Genomic DNA, 20455 nt, shown 5'->3' on the forward strand with positions numbered 1-20455 from the left:
AACCTGGGAGCGTTTTAGTTAGAGCGCCCGGAGAAGACAAGGAGAGGTTTTGACAGCTGTCAAAGAGCTCTCAAAGCAGAAGAACAAAAAATAACTTTGTTGCAAGGACTTTACCGGTTACATTTGTTATAATTTGGATTTAGAATGTTTAAAACAAGGAATAGTAAGTTACTATGATTGCTGGTTGTGATCTGGAAGGGAACTGAGTTATTGCAATCCACCTAGAGGAGCTGAGGGATATTACAAGTTGTCAGCATTGAATTTGAACAGAACTCTTTATCTCCTGGGAAACTGCAGAAATGGAACACTATTTTGGCTACAGAGGCTCATACATGTAAAGCAGACAATAGACTTATCTATTGAAGAATGGAAGGGACTTGGCATCATGTTTGGTTCCTGAATAACAGAGCCTTTGCAGAGGAATTTAGAGACTTTTTGAATTGGAACATCTGTGCAGGAAAATAGGAAAAGAAAAGGAGGGGAAAAAGAGGAGACAGATCAACAAGAACAACAAGAACAATTGACAACTGGACAAAGTTGGAAGCGGGAACATTTGGAACATCTAGACTTGAAAAAGTATAAAGAAGTAAAATTGGAGTTTTCACTCCCAAGTATATAAAAGTCTGGATGGAAAAAATGGGCCTTTTTGAGATAGACTCCTTCCAAGATTGGATATACAAAATTAAAAATGACTGGTAAAGGACTATGGTTTAAAAAAAATGTGGGAGCTCCAGGAAGACATCAGATTCGAGAAATATTGGGGACGCAACCGGGGAAAGGGGGAGGGAAATTTGGAATCCAAAGGTTGTAAAACTACATCTTATCTTATTATATTTTAATCTATTATGTATATTAAAGGGGAGAACGCGTGGAAGGGATTAAGTCGATTTTAGGAGGTGGGCAAATATTTTTAAAATTGGGATAATGACAATAAGTTTAAAATTTGGGATAAGAAATTGCTGAACTTATTTGTAAGAATTGGAATGCAAGAGGGGGAGGGGAGGGGAAGTCTTGGAAAGATGATATGGAAAATAAGATTCTAAATTGGGATGCTTTGTTTTTTATATTGTTATAATTGGAAATGCCTAATAAATATTATTAAAAAAATTAAAATAAAATAAAACCAAAATCGCATTTGGATAGAAACTGTATCTCAGGTGGCTAGTCCTAGTCTTTATAACCCTGTACCTTCTTCTAGAAGGCTGAAGAGATCATTTCCGGGGTGCGCACTATCCTGCGCTATCTCTGCAGCTTTCTTATGGCACCTGGAAGCATAGATTTGATCCAAGGTGGGAAGAGTGCACCCAATTATTCTCTCCGCAGTCTTTACAACCCTGGACAGCATTGTTTTTTCCCTGCCCGTGCAGCTCCCAAACCACACACACAGACCATAAGGTAATACACTCTCCACAGTACAATGGTAAACTGCCATTAACATGTCCTTTGAGAGATTGTTTTTCCGGAGGATTCTCAGAAAATATAACCTCTGCTGGGCTCTCTTCATCAGGTCTTTGCTGTTTTCTTCCCAATAGCGTGCAATGGGAAGGGGCCGACCTAGGATTGAGAGCCAGCAAGGCTGGAAGAGGACGGAATTAGTTGCTGATAACATCTCCAGTCAACTCCAGGGCCTCTGTCTCTAGTGAACCCTTGGCTACAGCCAAAACTGGCGTTTGGTCTTCTCAACCATCACCCTTCCCTTTTCTGCTTTCTTCCCATCAGTTTCCTGCTTCCAGCAGACAACTCAAATGGGCTATTCCCACCTCGGCCCAATTTCATCCTCCTACCACCAGCAGCTTGTCATCCATCAACATGATTTTATAATAAAGAAGCAGCAGCGAAGAGAAGCATCAAAACAAAAATCAATGGTTAAGCAGCACCGACAGATTGTCAATATGCTGCGTGCGACTTTCCCCAGTTACATAAAAAAATGTCCTATGGTTTTTGGGAAGAGGGGAAAATAAAGTTTCTCCCCCCCCCCCAAATGTACCATTGGACCCACTAAGGAGTGTGTCAAACAGATGTCGCCAACCAGCTTTGTCATCCCACACTAAATAAAAAATTCTTTTACTGAGGTTTCATGGTTTAAAAGGAGGGGGGAATCAATGAGCTGCCAAAACATTTTAATTACCTCAAAAATATGGGTTTTCACAGGGCTGAGACACACAGCGGCTGAGGACAAGATATGGAAATACTGGCCGACGGGTCTTTTAGAACCTGGAGCTTTAAAACGGAGTCAAAAACTGTTGAAGTGAGGGGCAAGTGGGGTTAAGCAAATGCACCAAGGAAATCCAAACAATGTGTTGAAAAACCCTGAGTTGTATAAATTACCGGTAAATGTGTTCAACATATTTCAGGGTTTCCATTTGTCTTTGCATAACAGCTGAGATTCATGGATTGCAGGGGGTTGGACTAGATTACCTTTGGGGTCCCTTCCGACTCTACAATTCTATGATTTTTTAATAACATTACAGCCACGGGAACAAGAAACTTGAGGGTTTTGTGGTTTTTTCCCCCTCCCCTAAATGAAAACTGAGGTTGTGAGGAAGAATTCCACCTTTGGTTTTGCAGAATCACGGAACACACAAACAGCCGTGGAAGAAATCAGAGCCATAACTCTGGCCAACGAGGGGCATGGCGATGATAGTCTTATCAATTAAATAAAAGAAGGCTGGTAGTTCCATCAGGAGAGCAATCCTATGCATAAGAAGCTGGCGTATAGCAGGAAGGTGTAATTCAGGGGTAGGCAAACTAAGACCCGTGGGCTGGATGCGACCCAATCACCATCTCAATCCGGCCCACAGACGGTCTGGGAATCAGCGTGTTTTTACATGAGTAGAATGTGTCCTTTTATTTAAAATGCATCTCTGGGTCATTTGTGGGGCCTGCCTGGTGTTTTTACATGAGTAGAATGTCTGCTTTTATTTAAAATGCATCTCTGGGTTATTTGTGGGGCACAGGAATTCATTTATTTATTTATTTTCCCAAAAAAAAAATTAGTCTGGCCCCCCCACAAGGTCTGAGGGACAGTGGACCGGCCCCCAGCTGAAAAAGTTTGCTGGCCCCTGGTGTAAGTTAAGTAAGTACAGTGTAAGTACAGTGGACCAGACCCAAGCCCTATTCAGCAGCAGGACTGGTGCTGGCAGAGGGAAAACATGCCTTTAAAACTGTCTTCTATGCTGGGTAGCCACATTACCAGGTGACAAAGGCGCCAACTTGCATCAAGGATTGGAGAGGTGATGATGTGTACATGACCTCAGGGTGTTGTGCATGTGATATTGTGATGTCAGGACGTCAGGAGAAGCCAGGGGGCAGTGCTAAACACGGTGGCAGTGTGACTTCAATAGCCAGTGGCTCCTCCTCTCTCCTGTTTGGCCTCCACTCCCTCGTGCTGCAGTCGCCACCAGTCTGGGACTGCTTCCCCATCTTTTCCTTACATGGCAGGAGAAGGAGGAGCTGCCGCTGGCTCAACAATCAGCCTCCCCTCGCCTCCTGCTGCCACCGCCAGCCGGGGGCTGCTTCTGTTAGAATTCCTGTTCCATGATTGCAGTCATGGGATTGTTGTATTTCACATGATGGTGTATGTTTTGACTCCACAGAGTGGGAAGTGATGGAGACAAGATGTTTGTGTTACTGTGTTCCGTGAACTGGGACTATTGTCCTTTGTTTTCTCTCTGATGCTAGAGAGAGAGGGAGCCATGTTGCAGTGCTCCGTGTGCGTTCATATGTCAATAAAGTAGATTAGCCAAAATGCTGAGTTGCTGAGGTCAGGTCACGCGCATGATGCACAAACTCTGCGGATCCCTAAGTGTGCCGGTGTCGGTAGGCATCGGTTGCTGTGACGTTCGGGCAGAAGAAAGCTTATGAAGCTCCTGAGCCATCGACCAGGAGGGAGAGAACATGCCAGTCAAGCATGTGTCTCTACCAGGGTCCTACTCGAGTGTAGGCTGAGCTCCTGACAGCTTCTTCCTCCTTCCCCTCTCAGTTGAACACTCAGCCTCCCCCTCCCCCTTAACGTTCAGAACATGAGCAAAAGAACTGGGCCCCTAGGTGTTGGGGGCCTCTGCGTGGTGTACAGGCTTAGGATTCCCCCCCCCTTTGGCAAACTTACAACAGCTTTGGCTCAGCAGCTGAGCCAGGATAGCAATTTACATCAACGTATAATGGGCTGGGGAGGCGGGTGGCGCTGTGGGTTAAACCACAGAGCCTAAGACTTCCCGATCAGAAGGTGAGTGGTTCAAATCCCCGCGACGGGGTGAGCTCCTGTTGCTCGCTCCCTGCTCCTGCCAACCTAGCAGTTCGAAAGCACAAAGCATAGGTAGATAAATAGGTACTGCTCTGGCAGGAAGGTAAACAGCATTTCTGTGTGCTGCTCTGGTTACCAGAAGTGGCTCAGTCATGCTGGCCACATGACCCGAAAGCTGTACGCTGGCTCCCTTGGCCAATAAAGCGAGATGAGCGCCGCAACCCCAGAGTTGGCCATGACTGGACCTAATGGTCAGGGGTCCCTTTACCTTTACCTATAATGAGCTGAGCCAGGGTTGTGAATTTGACTCCAGCCGAGAGGGGAATCAGCTGACCGAGCCCGAGATCGGCCGCATCCTAAACTGCTCACCCAGACAGATCTCGCCATAGGATTGCCTGCCCACACCCCAACCGACAACTATTAATTTGATTTGTGTCAGCCTAAAACAGCTCCCCACATGTGTCTCAAACCCACTATTTTTAAAGATTAAAACAAAATCTGGTGTTTTATATATACACGTATACGCACACATCCCTCATCCAGTGTGAACAGAGGGTGCATGTATAAATAGACGCTTTATCGCAGAAGGGGCAGCCAAGAATCAAACGCTTGCTTCTGCGCGTTTTGCAGGGAATGGTCACCATTCCCTGCACGTGCCTTTGACAACTGACGGGGAGCCTGCCTGTTTCGCACTCTGGTTATTTATACCCACACTGAAAATGTCAAGTGCAAAGCCGCCCACAACACTCAACTATTTTGCCTCATTTGGGAAGAGTCGTTAGAGGAGTGTCGGCACAGGGGCACAACATTAACATTTCAAGAGCTTCGGTGCTTGTCTTCATTGCAATAACTTCTTTGCACCAATGCTGTGGACAGCAACATCGCTTTCCAGGGTTGCCTCATTTAATGGAGAACACAGGCTCAGACTTCAACATGCGCTTTCATCCAAATTTATTGTGTCTATGTAGTCCACCGATGGCAATGATAAGGGGAAAGGCTGTAGCTCAGCTTCAGTCTCCAGCATCTCCAGAAGGGCTGGAATGGAGCCCCGCTCAAAACTCTGGAGAGCTGCTGCCAGCCAGTGTAGACAATATGCAGCTAAATGGACCAGTGGTCTGACTTGGTATTAGGGCTTGTTTTCTCCTGCTCCGATGGGTAGTACTTGAACCAATGGGGGAAGGAGCGTCTCCACCCCCATCGTTCTGCCCAGACCGAGGTCCAGTGTTGAGGGCCTTCTGGTGGTTCCCTTACTGTGAGAAGCCAAGTTACAGGGAACCAGGCAGAGGGCCTTCTCGGTAGTGGCGCCCGCCCTGTGGAACGCCCTCCCACCAGATGTCAAAGAGAAAAACAACTACCTGACATTCAGAAGACATCTGAAGGCAGTCCTGTTTAGGGAAGCTTTTAATGTTTAATAGGTTATTGTATTTTAGTGTTCTGTTGAAAGACGACCAGAGTGGCTGGGGAAACCCAGCCAGATGGGTGGGGTATAAATAATAAATTATTATTATTATTATTATTATTATTATTATTATTATTATTATTATTATTATTAATTATTATTATTATTATTATTAGTGCGAGAACTGAAGGTCTCCACCTTCCCACAACCACCTAAGTCCCTCTCCAGGGTTTCTTCCAAGCAATCGGAGACTGCAGCTGTCTGCAACTGATCTCTCCTCTGCTTTTTTCAGCTCTCCGCCTGTTCTATTATTAAGAAAGGAGATTCCGACTAAACTTCAGGAAGTACTTTCTGGTGGTAAGAGCCATTCAACCATGGAACAGTCACTCTCTGGAGGTGGTGGGCTCTACTTCCTTGGAGGTTTTTAGGAGGAGATTGGATGGTCACCTGCCACGGATGCTTTAGGTGAGATTCATGCAATGCAAGGGTTTGGACTAGATGACTGGCTCCATCCAACTCCCCGATTCTAAAGAAGCTTCCCATATTCCAATGTACACAAGCTCACAGAGTTAACCAGAATAGCTAACATGTCCTTTAAATGTATAGTAGAGATGGCACCTTACTATGGAATGGACTTCTGAAATCCATGGAACTTTCTCACAGACCACAGAGATCTATTATGTATACAGTAATACCTCAGGTTACAGACGCTTCAGGTTACAGACTCCGCTAACCCAGAAATAGTACCTTTGCTTCAGGATGAGAACAGAAATTGTGCGGCAGCAGCGGGAGGCTCCATGAGCTAAAGTGGCGCTTTAGGTTAAGAACAGTTTCAGGTTAAGAACGGACCTCCAGAAGGAATTAAGTTCTTAACCCGAGGTACCACTGTATAAGGGATATACCGGGTATATGCAGGTAATTTCTTCATCTTTCCCTCATAGTACTGAAGACGCATGGAACTGTAGAGTTGGGTGTTACCAAGACTGGGTCATCTCTGGTTCAGCCACCTGAAATGTAGGAATCTTTTACCCAACGTGGGGCTCAAACCCACAACCCTGAGATGAAGAGTCTCGTGCTCTACCAACTATCTTTTATACCTGCCTCTGAAACCACTCATATTTGACTAGATATTGGATGGGGAATCTGTGGTCCTCTTAACTGCATGGATTCGGACCCCACCCTGGGTGAAAGATTCCCCATTGCAGGGGTTTGGACAAGATGACCCGCATGGTCTTTTCCAACTCTGCAATTCTATGAGTCTATACATTTTAAGACAGCAACCACCCATCACCTCTGACCACTGGCTGCGCTGCCTGGGGCTGACAGAAGCAAGAGACCTGTAGCCTTCCTGGAGTCACTGGTTTCCCATTCCTGGCGTGCATCCTTCTGGAAGCGCTCCCAAATTCATCCCCTTGGAATGTCAGTTAAAGGGATCACAGGGTGCCTGCGTGAGAAAGATCTCTGCCTGATTTCCTTAGAGAACCACAGCCAATAAGAAGCTAAAGAGACAAATAAAATCTCGGTATATGCTCAGGATTGTACTTTAATCACAGCATGAGCTGCCTCGCAATCAGCAGCCTTATTCCTGGCTTGCCATTTTCACAGCGAAAGCTGGTGCACTCAGAAGCAGATTGCATCCCCTGTAGATCCATGCAAATGCTAAGCACTCTTATATTTTGTAATGGTATACTGGATTTTATTTACACATAGCTTACAGTCACCATGCATCCCTTTTTGCTGTTGTCTCTTTCAGAAAACTGTAGCTCCCAAGCAGAGTCCACCTCCTCTGAAATGAGGGCAGTTCCAGTTGACCTGTTTTGTTCAGTATACAGCCTGATCTGTTTGCAATGAGATTAGACAGTGCTGGCTATTTAATGAGCATTTGTGGGGAGGTTAGGTGAAGCTGCAGCAAAGCAAGTGTTAGCTTACACTTTTTGTCTTGAATTTTCTCGTCACTTTCCTTACTGCAAAAAAGTCTGATCTTCCAGGGAAACAGGTTTGTTGCACGAAGATCAACTATAATTATGCAACCTGAATAGCCCTAATTGAATCCTACCCCCACCCCAAAAATAGCAGCAGCCTGGAATCTGCTATTGAAAAAACTACGACCATACACACACACAAAAAAACCAACCAGGACACAATTCCATTTGACACCCGCTACAGTCTACTATCGCCAAAGAATTGATGCTTTTGAATTATAGTGCTAGAGGAGACTCTTGGGAGTCCTATGGACTACAAGGAGATCAAACCTCTCCATTCTGAAGGAAATCAGCCCTGAGTGCTTCCTGGAAGGACAGATCCTGAAGCTGAGGCTCCAATACTTTGGCCACCTCATGAGAAGAGAAGACTCCCTGGAAAAGACCCTGATGTTGGGAAAGATGGAGGGCACAAGGAGAAGGGGACGACAGAGGACGAGATGGTTGGACAGTGTTCTCGAAGCTACCAGCATGAGTTTGACCAAACTGCGGGAGGCAGTGGAAGACAGGAGTGCCTGGCGTGCTCTGGTCCATGGGGTCACGAAGAGTCGGACACGACTAAACAACAACAACAATCTACTATAACAAACCAGACTCCATTGCCAGTAGCAGGGAATTTGGTTCCTTCAGCATATCAGAACAATGAATTTTCTAAACATCTCTAATGAGTCTTGTACTTTAGTTGTGATTTCTGCCTTGCAGAAGATAGGACTAGATGATCCGGGGGGGGGGGGGGTCTCATCTACACGTCTATGAGTCTATGAGTCAATAAACCCAACATTTGCATTATTATTTATTGCCATCTTCTACTGCCAAACAAACTCTGCAACTGCTAGGTATTTAGAGTTAAACATTAAACAACCATGGGTGGTAGCCAACTTAAGTTTTACTCAGAGTAAACCCTGTTCATTAATTTAAGTTGGTTTACTCTGAGTAAAACTTAGCTGAATACCACCCCTTAATTCTCCCAAACGGCAACATCTGTTTAAGTGTTTATCTGTGTTTTCTAATCAAAGAAAGCCAGCAAACATTTTCTCAAGTGAAGAGCACAGAGTTAGAAAAGAAGCAGTATAGGACAGCCCTAAAGATGAATGGTTTGGGGGGGGGGTACTTACCAAGGGGGGGGAATGCAAAAGTTTCAGAAGCAGGACTTTTGAGTATACCAGAAATAAAAAGATAACCAGGGTAATTGGGTAGAAGTCTTAAACGTTGTAGGGCAGGCATAGGCAAACTCGGCCCTCCAGATGTTTTGGGACTACAACTCCCATCATCCCTAGCTAACAGGACCAATGGTCAGAGGTGATGGGAATTATAGTCCCAAAACATCTGGAGGGCCAAGTTTGCCTATGCCTGTTGTAGGGAAAGCGAGAAGCGAAGATAGAGGTTATTAACTTCCTGTCTTCCTGTTTCCTAGAACCCGAAATCCAATAAAACTGATTGGCAGCAGATTCAGCACAATAAAACCAAGCCATCATCACATGAATGGCAATTACAGTGTGCAGCCACACAATGTAATTATTGATATTGGTTTTAGAGCAGTGAACCTGATCTGTGACTCTACAGATCAGAGGCAGCCAGATGCTGTGGGATACAGTTCCCATCAGTGCCAGCCAGCGTAGCCAATTGCCAGGAATGATGGGAGTTGTAGTCCAGCAATATTTGGAAGGCCACAGCTTCCCCATCCTTACTTTAGAGCAGACTTCCTCAACCTCAGCCCTCCAGATGTTTTGGGACTACAAATCCCATGATCCCTAGCTAGCAGCACCAGTGGTCAGGGATGATGGGAATTGTAGTCCCAAAAACAGCTGGAGGGCCAAGTTTGAGGAAGGCTGCTTTAGATGATTTTTCAGGAGGTTGATTAAACAAATTAACAGCGGCAGAAGCATGATAGCCAAATGGAGCTTCTATACCCTGATGTTGGGAAAGATGGAGGGCACAAGAAGGAGGCAACAGAAGACGAGATGGTTGGACAGTGTTCTCAAAGCTACCAACATGTGTTTGACCAAACTGCGGGAGGCAGTGGAAGACAGGAGTGCCTGGCGTGCTCTGGTCCAGGGGGTCACGAAGAGTTGGACACGACTAAACGACGACAACAACAACAAGGTGCTACTGGAAGGATTTTTTTATTTTAAATCAGGAACCTTCTGCATGTAGGACAGAGGTGCTCTCCTGCTGAGCTACAGCCCATTGCTTAACCTGTTGGCATATGATTGACTCCTACCCCAAAATACCAACACCTTGGGGAAGGGGAAAAGAGATTGCTTTGAGCATACTGACAAATTAAGGGCTCTGTGTTAATGCACCTGCTTAGCATGCAGAATGTTCCAGGTAGGACTGGGAATGTCCCTTGCCTGAAACCCTGGGAGCTGCTGCCAGTCAGTGTAGACAATACTAAGCTAAATGGCTCAAAGCTTTGTAAAAGGCTGCTTCTCAGGTTCCTAATCTGGAGAGGAGAGGAAGCAGGGACACAAACAAGGGTTATCTTGGCATTTGTGCCGCATTCTCACCCCCCCCCCACTCCAAATCCAGACTTGGGGATTTGATGAGCGCTTCTTTTCATAACAGAGAAGAATCTCTTCCTCCTCGGCACCAGAACTGACATGATATAGTTGCCTTATCTGTAGGGGCAGGGAGCGTAGGAAAGCAGGTGTGTGCGGGGATGACAAACAGATTAGCAGCTATAAGCTGATCAGCAAGGATTTCCCACCTTCCCAGCCACGGGTTCTGACTGCAAATGGAGGAGCGACAGGGATTGTCAAATCTTCCTGACAGCTATGAGCGCACGCTCAACACACTGCAAGAGGGTTTGGCAAGGGGGCATTTGAAGAAGGCATGCTTTGCATATGGTGGGGCAGATGCAAAGGAGAAGAAGGTTCTACACCTTTAATAGCCGCGCAGACTTCAGATTTCAGCTAGATTTCAGCAGGTGTAGCTAAGCAAGAGACCTAACTCTTTTTTTCACCTGGTCCTGCTAAATATGAAAGATACTTTCCTCTCCAGACTGCATAAAGTTAAGAAAAGGGGCGGGGGAGAGAAAACCCCAGATATAATTATAACGACGCAGCCAACGACACAGGGTTCAATAAGCAAAGAAAGCTCTACGCTTTGTGTGAATTAGGTGGTGTGTTGAAGTGGCTAGAGCACTGTCTCCCAAACTTGGGTCTCCAATTGGGTTTTTTGGAGTACAATTCCCATCACCCCTGACCGCTGGTCTTGCTAGCTAGGGGTGATGGGAGTTCTAGTCCAAAAGCAGCTGGAGACTGGGAACTACTGGGCTAGAGCATAAGGCTGTGACCAGGGATCAAATCTCCTTCAGGCAACGGAGCTGATTTGGGTGATCACCTTGGCCAGCTGTTTCCAGGCTAGCCTACCTTGCAAGATTGTTGTTGGGGTGAAACGGGAGGGGAGAGGAAGCATGGAGGGGAAACGGGATAAAAGGGGAAGGGAAAACGCTCAGATAAAAACCATGACGCTCATTGGGTGACCTTGGGTCCAGTCACCAGCTCTCAGCCTAACCTACCTCGCAGGGCTGTTGGATGGATAAAAACGGGGAGGAAGAGGACCATGTAAGCCGCCTTGAGCTCCTGGGAGGAAAGGCGGCATATAAAATGTTAAGAATGCAACATGCAAAAAAGGGGAAAAAATTGCAATGCACCTCAGTCCACTGTGCCCAAGCCAAGGGAGGGGAGAGGAAAAATGAGGCAGGGAGGACGGACTCTGTCGCTGCTGCCGCTGCCGTCTCCCTGGCCCTGCAAATGGGACCCTATGCGCATCCTCCTCTACAAAGCGATACCCGCGCCTGAGATCGATGCCCGCACATCCGCGGCGGGCAGCGCACGCACTCACCTGCGCCGCTCCCTTTCCCTTTGCAGCCGGAGCCGCCGCCGCTGCTGCCATCTTGCTCCCGCCCTACCCTATTAAAGGCTTCGCCGAGGCGCTCTGCATGATGGGGGCTGTAGTTTCTGTCCTTCTCTCTCCCCTCCTCCTCCTCCTCCTCCCGCCCCTGTTGCGCGGCAGAGAAAGATGCCCAGGGGCTGCTGCAGCGCAGCGGAACGCCGCCGCAACTGCATCCTCTGTGCGCAAGGCGAGGCGAAGAGCAGCACATATTTGTAAGCCAGGGCTCAGCACTTAGATCCTTGAATGTTTAGGCAGCGTTAGCCAGCTTTGCATACGTATATATTTCGGTTCAATAAATAAATGTTGTCAACTACTTTGAGGGGCCTCTGAGCATGTACAGAGAGCGCCTTTCCCAGGGATGAGAATATTTGGTTAGAGAGACCTAAGTGGGAGAGAAATTTATTATTATTTTATGATGTCTTTTTTATTCTACTGTTTCGATGCAATTACTTTTCTTTTAAAAAAGAATATAAAAAGTTGAGATCAAAACAGTACAGTCATACCGCATGTTACGTTTGCTTCAGGTTGCGCGTTTTCAGGTCGCGTCCCGCAGCGACCTGGAAGTACCAGAAAGGGTTACTTTCAGGTTTTGCCACTCGCGCAGGCTCAGGTGCCCAAAATGACATCACGCGCATGCACGGAAGCGGCGAATCATGACCCGCGCAGGCGCAGGTTGCGTTCTGCTCATGTTGTGAACAGGGCTCCGGAACGGATCCTGTTCGCAACCAGAGGTACCACTGTACAAGGTTATTATTTTCTTAACCACAGTTTTATCATTACGTAAAGGGTCTTGCTGAAGGGAAACCATAAATGCTTCATTAGAAAGCTATTGTACTACCAACCTTACTGTATGCTTGTGAAACATGGACCACTTCTAAACGCCATCTCCAACTCTTCGAAAGATTCCATCAACGGTGTCTCCGAAAAATTTCACATATCACTTGGGAAGACAGGCGAATTAATGCCAGTGTATTGGAAGAAGGCAAGCTCACCAGGGTCAAAGCAATGATTCTTCAACATCAACTTTGTTGGACTGGTCATGTTGTTCGGATGCCTGATTATCGTCTTCCAAAGCAACTACTCTATTCTGAACTTAAAAATGGAAAGCGTAATGCTGGTGGTCAACAAAAGAGGTTTAAAGACCCTCTCAAGGCAAATCTTTTAAAATGTAGTATAAACACTGACAACTGGGAAACACTGGCCTGCAAGTCCTCCAACTGGAGAACAGCCTTTACCAAAGGTGTCATGGGCTTTGAAGATGCTCAAACAAAAAGGAGAAATGTGCTAAGAGGAAGGTATGTTTTGTAAACCCTCTCCATGATCAGGTCCTGCCCAGAAACCCATGTCCCCACTGTAGAAGGACGTGTGGATCCAGAATTGGCCTCCACAGTCACTTACGGACTCACTGGTAAGACTGTGTTCATGGAAGCCAATCTTACTCTGCTAGGAGTGATCACCAAAGAATATAAAGCCCTTAAATAGGTAGAGGGAAATCTAAGTTCTATCTCATTTCATTTTCTTTTTTCCATCATAGCAAGAACATTTTAAGGCCTTTGATGATTTGTAGAATCATAGAAATGGAGAGTTGGAAGGGACCTGAGGGTAATCTAGTCCAACCCCCTGCAATGCAGAAATCTCAGCTAAAGCATCCATGACCTCGATCATGTATAAATGGCCTCAGTTCAGTATATCTGAAGGAGCGTCTCCACCCCCATCGTTCTACCCGGACACTGAGGTCCAGTGCCGAGGGCCTTCTGGCAGTTCCCTCACTGTGAGAAGCCAAGTTACAGGGAACCAGGCAGAGGGCCTTCTCGGTAGTGGCACCCTTCCCTGTGGAACGCCCTCCCATCAGATGTCAAAAAGAACAACAACTACCAAACATTTAGAAGACATCTGGAGGCAGCCCTGTTCAGGGAAGCTTTTAATGTTTGATGTGTTACTGTATTTTAATATTTGGTTGGAAGCCGCCCAGAGTGGCTGGGGAAGCCCAGCCAGATGGGCGGGGTATAAATAATAAATTATTACTATGATGATGATGATGATATATGGCCATCTGACCTCTGCTTGGAAACCTGCAAGGAAGGAGAGTGCAGCACCTCCTGATTCTTGTATTGTAAGAAAAGTGTCCAGTTCTTTGTGCAGGGCACATTTAACCTCTGAAGAAACATAATTGAACATTGTGTGCATGGGCACACTCCCATCGCACACAGAGTGGCCAAATAACACAGAGTGCTTTAAGTGAAGGCCAGGAACCTCCGAGTACATTCAGAGTGTCTTTTCTATAGAAGAGAATTCGTCTTTGGTTGGGGGGAAAGTCCTGAAAACGGAGAGCTTTTGAACATATGCTGTGGGGGCCTGCCTTCCTTCCTTCCTTCCTTCCTTTCCTTTTTAATGTATTTTTATTAAAGATTTTCTTGGTTTACAAAAGTATGTGCAATATCTCTCTCTCTCTCTCTCTCTCTCTCTCTCTCTCCAAGTAACATTTTTTACAGATCAGTTTCTTTGTTGAGACATTAGGAAGAAGAGGGGGAAAGAGGTGGAGAGGTGGGGAAGATGGGTGGGGTCGGGTGGCGCTTTTTCTATTATACTTAATATATGTGGGGTTTTGTGTCAGCATCGCTTGTGCAGGTCCTCTGCTATTCACTTGTGTTCCTTTGGTGGTGAGAGAGGTTGGGGTTGGCCTAGGGTGTGGTTGTTCATTTGTGGTTGGCTGTGGTGATCTTTGTTTTCATGTGTGAGTGGGGTGGGTGGGTGTTTTGGATCAGGTTAGTCATATTGATTTGTATGCTGTTGGTGGATTATTGTCATTGTCTTGTTGGGCTGTGTATGTGATAAAGGGGAGCCATAACAGAGTGAAGGTGTCTTCTTCTGTTTGTCCCTGTGTCAGTTTCAGTTTACAGTCATACCTCAGGTTGAATACGCTTCGAGTTGAGCGCATTCAAGTTGTGCTCCTCGGCAACCCGGAAGTAACAGAGCACGTTAAACGGAGACGCTCAAAATGACGTCACACGCATGCACAGAAGTGGCGGAAAGCGACTCGTGCGTGCGCAGATGTGCCGTCACTACTTATGTTTACTTCTAGATGCGAACGGATCCCATTTGTATCTAGAGGTACCACTGTATTGGTTAATTTTTCTAGTAAGGCTGTTTCCCATAATATTTGGTACCATTGGTCCATGCTTACTTCTGACAGTGTCTGGTTATGGTGTTTCTGGCTACTGAAAGTAGGTGGGTTATGAGTTCTTTGTGGTGTAAATGGGCATTATTGTCTTGGAAGATGTTAAGTAGGGTCAATTCTGGGGTGACTTCCAATACTTGCTTAGTTATTTTACATAGTTCTCGTATGACTGTTGTCCAGAATAGTTGGATTTTGGGGCACTCCCACCACATGTGGAGGTATGTGCCTGTGGAGGTGCACCCTCTCCAGCATTTTGGTGAGGTTCCTGGGCGTATTAGCGCTAGTTACCACCTGTAGGTGAGTTTCAGAGTGAGTACTTTTCTTTTCGTTGATATGGATTTAAGGGGGGGGGGGGTAGACCACATTCTGGTCCATTGAGTGGGGTTCCTTTCTGAGACATCTCAGCTGGAAAGATAATGCTCTTGGTTTACATATGCCAACTTAAAAATGCAGCCACTTTTCTCGCATGTAACATACATGTAGCATCCATCCATCCATGAGCATGTGATGTTGTCTTCTATCTATTGGGCCAATCCATCCATGCAGCTCAGCACTGTCTACCCAGACTGGCAGTGACGTCGTAATGTTTTTCTCAGACTCTGGGTGCGTGCAGTTTGAGATCCCTATAAGATGCAAATGCTCTGATGGCGCCATGGGTACCTCACTGGTGGTGACGCTGGCGCTGCTTTCCAGTAGCCCTGCGAATGCTTAATTCCACACATTCCCCCACCCAGATCTTTATTGAAACTTAACATATATACATAATAACCAAAATTCCCAATGATTCCCTCACATAACATATAATATCTGAATTACAACAACTGCATAATTATACACTTAATTATAAAACCCCCCACCCTCTACTTCCCTGCACAGCAATTTGACTTCTTTATATTTCTTTCTACCTTTTCCCCTTGCATTCTATAATAAATTATTTTTGTTAAATTCTGATTTTTCCTTCTTTCTTCATTGGTTTTGTTATTGCTTACATTTTTTATTCTAAGCCTATTAGCATGACATTATTAGAACAATGTTTTGACATATAATCTTCGAAATACTTCCACTCCATTCTTAACTTTTGATTTGATCGATATCTTATAACTGAAGTTCATTTTGCCAATTCTATATACTCACTTAATTTACAAATCCATTCTTCTTTGGTTGGTGTGTCCTGAGATTTCCATTCAGTGGCAATGACTGTTGGAATTCTGCTACCCGGTCATCGGTATGTGCCTATCTGTTCAGGCACCGGCTGAATTCCTTAGACCTCCCTCCGGCGACTCCCGGCAGGATAAACACGAGGTCCGTTCCGGCGATTTTCCTCAGGCTGTGAGGAAAACACACCAACTGCTTCTCCTCCTCTCCTCCTCCCTGCATATCCCCAGGGAGGGGAATCAGACACAGACAGTAACGTATCTACATGTCCTTTTATTTGTGTCTTTTAGCAGTCATACAGTAAAACATGTCTGCTCTCTTCAACATACAGAGAGAAACTCAACCCATGTACATCCTGTACAGGTCATATGACAAACCCACTGAGCTAACATCCGGTGCTCAGTACAGAATGGACTGCCCCTTTGTTCCCATGGCAACAGTCACAAATATCCTGTTTGGCTTTCCAGCCACAAGCAGCAGACTGTGCTGCCTTTGCTTGCTGCAGCCTTGGTGCTTTAGAATAACATCCTCCCCCTAAAGTATCAATGCGTGCTGCGAGCAAAGCGTCATCCAGAGAAGAAAACAAACAGTTGTTATACTTATAACATTCCCCTGTTGTTTCAGTTCCACCCTTGGAACTATCCGCCACTGGTTTTACCAATGTACCTCTCTGGTTGTGTGACTTCCAAGGAATGAGTGCTTCTGCATTACCTTGGTTTACAACTCTCTGTTGTGCCTTTGTCTCTGACTCAGACACAGCTTCAATCTGACCTTGGTCGTTTACAACAGCAACAGTTAGGTAAGCAAACTCTTGTGAATACCTCTTGGGTGGTACACCCTTCGTTGCTCTCTCAGACCTACGTAAGAGGTGCTGCTCTTCTCTGCTTTCTGGTTCAGCCTCTGAACTCTCTGGAGAACCAGTACTAAGCTTAATCAGTGGTTCGTCCTCCTCTTCTGAGGGTCTAGTCATTATGTGAGATTTCCTCTCAATGACTGTGACAACTGAGCTGTCTGAGCTATCGCTGTCATCATCAGTACTACTGAACGCAATAAAATCAACATCATCATCATCATCATCAGAATCATCATCACCTGTGGGAAATGTGTGAACAATCACTCTCTCCTGTTCAGGAGCACTCTCTAGAAATTTTGTGAGAATCACCTTTCCAGATTCAGACAAAATTACTCTGTAGAGACCCTTTTCATAACCCACAAAAATGCCTCTGGCATTCTTTACTCCACCTGGAGCTTCTGTTCTCACATGAGACCCAAAAACCTTGAAATGGGCAACAGAAGGCTTTCTGTGGAACAGTTTCTCAAAAGGAGAACTTCCCAACTCTTTTGAAAACTTTCTCAACCACGTGTAACAGAATGACATTAGCGATTCAGCCCAGTACTCATGTGGCAGATGTGAACTTAGCAATTGCGCATGCATTCCCTTTTGCAATTCTTTGTTCACCCTAACACAAACACATTTATTCCAAGCTTCTTCGGAAGCTGCAAGTTTGTGTCTTATCCCTTTCTTCTTCAGGAACCTCTGGAACTCCTGTAAAAGAAAAATTGGCTTCTCATCTGTGCAAAGACAATCTATGTCAGCATCATGCATATTTTTAACCTTGTCACAAAACTCTTTAAACCTTTCTAAGGCTTCTTTCGGTCTCTCCAAAAGATAAATCCAGACAAAACCTGTAAAAGAATCAACACATATCAGGTAATACTTTGCATTGCCTCTAGATGGTTCTAAAGGACCAATCACATCAGCATACACCCGCTTAAATGCTCTTTTGACCCTCGAGGTCACCTGCTTGACGTCTTTCTCAGCTACACCTGCAAAAGAAATCATGTTAGAATCACAAGAAGCCCTCCAAGACTTCCAAGGAATGAGTGCTTCTGCATTACCTTGGTTAACAACTCTCTGTTGTGCCTTTGTCTCTGACTCAGACACAGCTTCAATCTGACCTTGGTCATTTACAACAGCAACAGTTAGGTAAGCAAACTCTTGTGAATACCTCTTGGGTGGTACACCCTTCGTTGCTCTCTCAGACCTACGTAAGAGGTGCTGCTCTTCTCTGCTTTCTGGTTCAGCCTCTGAACTCTCTGGAGAACCAGTACTAAGCTTAATCAGTGGTTCATCCTCCTCTTCTGAGGGTCTGGTCATTGTGTGAGACTTCCTCTCAATGACTGTGACAACTGAGCTGTCTGAGCTATCGCTGTCATCATCAGTACTACTGAACTCAATAAAATCAACATCATCATCATCATCATCATCAGAATCATCATCACCTGTGGGAAATGTGTGAACAATCACTCTCTCCTGTTCAGGAGCACTCTCTAGAAATTTTGTGAGAATCACCTTTCCAGATTCAGACAAAATTACTCTGTAGAGACCCTTTTCATAACCCACAAAAATGCCTCTGGCATTCTTTACTCCACCCGGAGCTTCTGTCCTCACATGAGACCCAAAAACCTTGAAATGGGCAACAGAAGGTTTTCTGTGGAACAGTTTCTCAAAAGGAGAACTTCCCAACTCTTTTGAAAACTTTCTCAACCACGTGTAACAATATGACATTAGCGATTCAGCCCAGTACTCATGTGGCAGATGTGAACTAAGTAATTGCGCATGCATTCCCTTTTGCAATTCTTTGTTCACCCTCACACAAACACATCTATTCCAAGCTTCTTCGGAAGCTGCAAGTTTGTGTTTTATCCCTTTCTTCTTCAGGAACCTCTGGAACTCCTGTAAAAGAAAAATTGGCTTCTCATCTGTGCAAAGACAATCTATGTCAGCATCATGCATACTTTTAACCTTGTCACAAAACTCTTTAAACCTTTCTAAGGCTTCTTTCGGTCTCTCCAAAAGATAAATCCAGACAAAACCTGTAAAAGAATCAACACATATTAGGTAATACTTTGCATTGCCTCTAGATGGTTCTAAAGGACCAATCACATCAGCATACACCCGCTGAAATGCTCTTTTGCCCCTCGAGGTCACCTGCTTGACGTTTTTCTCAGCTACACCTGCAAAAGAGATCATGTTAGAATCACAAGAATTACATTCCATGTAATCACTTCGATCAAAAGTCAACAAATACAGTCCATCTTTCTCTTTGGCAGAAAGATACAACTCTCCATCTTTGTAGATCTCGCAGTGTTGATCATCATAGGACAGTTTCAGTCCCTTCTTGGCAATCTGCGAAACGCTGAGCAGATTAAACTTCAATTCTGGAACCAAATAAACATTGTTTATAGTCAAGTTCAGACTTTTAAGATACACAGTCCCAATTCCGGTCGCTTCCAGCTCTTGTCCGTTGGCTAGTTGCACAGCGAAGCTTTGCTTCTTAAACGTAGAAAATAGTCCTCTGTGTCGACACATATGCTGGGTACATCCAGTGTCTAGGACAAAGAAATTTCCCGCTTCTGGTGTGGCTTTTAGCGACATCAAAGCCTTTGCAGTCTTTGCCTTTGGCTTGGTGTGACCTTCGTCTGACGCCTCAGACTTTGTGGAGCTCGCCTTAGCTCCTTTCTTCCGACGTGGCTTCGTACAGTTCCGCTGTAGATGCCCCGTCTGGTCACAATTGTAGCATCGGACAACGTTCATAGCTACAGCATCTCCTCCAGTAGCTTGAGCAGTGGGGGCGTTAGAACTCCGTTCTTCCCTCCCTCTGTCCTTCACGTCTAGGGCGGCAAGTCTGTCATGTTCATTCAACACGACGGCAAAGACCCTCTCCGACGTGAGATCATTCGCTGGGAGAGACCCCAGCTGACTGGCAACTGTTTTGTAAGTCCGATTCAGGCTGTTGATCACCATGAAGCAAAACACTTCCTCCTGCAGACGGAAATTGCGTTCCACCATCTGTTGACGCAGAAATTTCATTTCCGTCAGGTGCGCTTGAACATCTCCATCAGGTGCAAGCCTCAGGTTGGTCAGCTTCTCAAAATACAGCAACGCTGAAGAACCTGCATCTCTCTGATGTGTCCTTCTCAGCGTGTTCCAAACATCTCTCGCGTGCTCTAAGCCTTGTATGTGGATCAACTGCGAATCTGACACGCACAGAATTATAGCAGTTCTGGCCTTCACATCCTGTGACTCCCAAGCACGCGTTGGCGCTGCAGGAATGGGGTTCTCAATCACTGCAAACAGTCTCTGATTCTGCAGCAGGGCCTTCATCTTAATAGACCAAGATGCATAATTGTCACTGGTCAAAAGGGGCGGAGAAGGCAGGGCTCCCCCCTTCTTGGCATCCATTTTGAGTCCTTGCATTGACTCTTTAAAACACAAGCCTCTAAAATCCAAAAGCTGGCTTGTTTACACTCTGTGCACCTGGCAGCTCTCAACGCTGGCTGCGTTGGAAATTTCCAAGAGCTCCTCAGCCTTTGTAGTCAAAACATTCTATTGTTGCTTTCACTTCTCCTCTGTGAGGCTCAGCCTTCACTGAAAGGCGTCGCTTAGCAACAGTACATTCCAATCCCTTGGAGAAGAAACCACAGTAATGTTCGGAATGCGGTTTCACTTTTAACTGGAGCTGTTTCCCAAACGCTGCTCCCTCGAAGCAGAAAATAACTCAATCTGCATCCACTCTTCTAAGCCCGAAAATCACATACCT

At 45.6% G+C, this 20455-nt stretch overlaps 1 protein-coding gene across 4 annotated transcripts in view; it reads right to left on the reverse strand.

Moving 5' to 3' along the window:
* The window catches only part of EFR3A (EFR3 homolog A), an 83046-nt gene extending 71453 nt beyond the window's left edge, over positions 1-11593 (reverse strand). For all 4 annotated transcript variants that reach the window (XM_081918750.1, XM_081918749.1, XM_081918747.1 and 1 more), the window contains exon 1: positions 11468-11593. The gene's annotated coding sequence lies outside the window, so the exon portion shown is untranslated. The remainder of the gene's footprint in view (positions 1-11467) is intronic.
* Positions 11594-20455: the final 8862 nt, after the last annotated feature.

This window comes from Podarcis melisellensis, assembly GCF_964234715.1.
Source record: "Podarcis melisellensis genome assembly, chromosome: 7".
NCBI classification, from domain to species: Eukaryota; Metazoa; Chordata; class Lepidosauria; order Squamata; family Lacertidae; genus Podarcis; species Podarcis melisellensis.